Source organism: Cebus imitator, unplaced genomic scaffold (genome assembly GCF_001604975.1).
Source record: "Cebus imitator isolate Cc_AM_T3 unplaced genomic scaffold, Cebus_imitator-1.0 Scaffold216, whole genome shotgun sequence".
Lineage (NCBI taxonomy): Eukaryota > Metazoa > Chordata > Mammalia > Primates > Cebidae > Cebus > Cebus imitator.
This window is the reverse complement of record NW_016107531.1, coordinates 3,655,364-3,658,108: the sequence shown is the minus strand read 5'-3', so window position 1 is coordinate 3,658,108 and position 2,745 is coordinate 3,655,364.

The following is a 2,745-nucleotide window of genomic DNA, read 5'->3' as shown; positions in this document are numbered from 1 at the left end:
TTTTTTTGGTGTTTTGTAGAGTCAGAGTCTCACTATGTTGCCCATACTGGTCTTGAGCTCGTGGGTTCAAGCGATCCTCCTGCTTCATTCTCCTAAAGTGCTGGGATTACAGGTGTGAGCTACTATGCCTGGCCTTGAGTTATTTTTCTTTCTTTCAAATGCCCTTGAATTATAAGCAAATACATATTCTACTAGGTTTCAGGAAATAAAAACAAAATTAACTGTAATTGAGAAAAATAAGTACAATATAAATGGAACTCCCAACGTTTAAGAATCAGAGCCAGGCAAGATAGCTCATGCTTGTAATCCTAGCTGTTCAGGAGGCTGAAGTGGGAGGATAACTTGAAGCCAGGAATTCAAGAGGAGCCTGGGCAACATAGTGACACTCTGTCTCAAAGAAAATTTTAAATATCAGCCAGGTGTGGTGGCATGTGCCTGCAGTCCTAGCTACTCAGGAAGCTGAGGCAAGAGGAAGGTCTGAGCTGGGGAGTGAGCCTGACTGCAGTGAGTTATGATTGTGCCACTGCACTCCAGCCTCAGCAACAGAGCAAGACCCCATCTCTAAAAATAAATTTTAAAATGAGTAAATAATTTAAAGAACTATACTTTCAATTCACTATTCCCATCTTTTTATTTAATACATACCCTAACATATTTTTCCCTCATTAATAACCTATTACTACATAAGTAAAATGTATATGTTATTGACTGACAAAGCCCAAATGAACTATTGAAGCAACTACTTAAATCAAGGTATTTATTTTATTTATTTATTTATTTATTTTGACTCACTCTGTTGCCCAGGCTAGAGTGCAGTTGTGTGATGTTGGCTCACGCAACCTCCACCTCCCGGGTTCAAACACAGCCTCCAGAGTTGCTGGGATCACAGGCGCACACCACCATGCCTAGCTAATTTTTGTATTTTTAGTAGAGATTGCGTTTCGCCAAGATGGCCAGGCTAGTCTCAAACTCCTGACCCCAAGTGATCCACCCACCTCGGCATCCCAAAGTGCTGGGTTACAGACATGAGCCACCATGCCTGGCTCCAAGCATGCTTTAATTTAATTTAAATACCTATAGCCCTTAAGACTCAGATGATAGAAAGTTTTAGTAAACATAGAATCTGCCCACTAGTTGATACTCTAGTAGAGAAGATGAAAAAGTTTACAAATTTAAATGTACATATTATATTGGTATGACATCATTTGAAAAAGCTAAAGATTGGAAAGTTTACTCATATTATAAGATGTATGACCTTGAACAGATCTTTCGTCTTCCTAGAAAAACACAGCTGACCAAAACTGAAACAAGTGCAAATGGAAAACCTAAACAGTCCTGTATCTATTGAAGAAGTAGATCTGTAATTAAACAGCGGTTCAAATAAAATCATCATACTGAGACTATGTCTCTAAAAGAAAATTTTAAAAATTAGCTGGGGATGGTGGCACACACTTATAGTCCCAGCTACTCAAGAGGCTGAGGTGGGAGAATCACTTGAGGCCAGGAGTTCAAGAGCAGTCTGGGCGACTGATATGGTTTGCATCTGTGTCCCTGGCCAAATTTCATGTCAAATGGTGATCTCCATTGTTGGAGGTGGGGTCTGGTGGGAGGTGATTGGATTATAGGGGTGGTTTCTCATGATTTAACTTGGCAATAGTCAGTTCTCATGAGATATGGTTGCCTCCCAACTCTCTTGCTCCTGCTCCGGCCATTAAGACCTGCCTGCTTCTCCTTCACCTTCCACCATGATTGTAAGTTTCCTGAGGCCTCCACAGAAGCAGAAGCTGCTGTACTTCTTGTTCTGCCTGCAGAACCATGAGCCAATTAAACCTCTTTTCTTTATAAATTTACCCAGTCTCAGGTATTTCTTATTTTTTTAATTCAGGTATTTCTTCACAATCGTATAAGAATGGACTAATACAGTCCTGCTCCTGCCATGTAAGAGGCCTGGAGTAAAAGCTCCCTGAGGCCTCCCCAGAAGCAGATGCTGCCATGCTTCCTGAACAGCCTGTGGAACCGTGAGCCAAGTAAACCTTTTCTCTTTAAAAACCAACATCAATATTATGCAAACTTTTCTAGAGAAAAAGAAGGAACATTTCCCAAACCACTTTATACCCTTGGATAACCATTTATAAGGAAAATCTTGATGTCAAAACCTGAAGAAAGGCAGTATTATATACAAAATAGAGATGCAAAAATCCTAAAACACACATGAGTAAATTGAATTGGCAATATATTAAAAAAGGATTGTGACTAAGTTGGGTTTATTACAGAAATTTAAGGTTGGTTTAACATCCAAAAAAAAAAAAAAACTAACTAATTCAACACATTAGGAAGAAAAAAGAGAAAGAAAAAAAATCATATGATCTTCTCAATAGATACAGAAAAATCATTTGGTAAAATTAAACATCCATTCAACTTTTTTTAAAGAAGACTTAAAAGACTTCATATATATATATATATATATATATATATATATATATATATAAAGACGGGGTTTCACCATGTTGGTTAGGCTGGTCTTGAACTCCTGACCTCAGGTGATCTGCCCGCCTCAGCCTCCCAGAGTACTGGGGTTACAAGGGTGGGCCACCACGCCCGGCCACTTAAAAGACTTTTACTTCGGCCGGGCATGGTGGCTCAAGCCTGTAATCCCAGCACTGTGGGAGGCCGAGGCGGGTGGATCACGAGGTCAAGAGATCGAGACCATCCTGGTCAACATGGTGAAACCCCGTCTCTACTAAA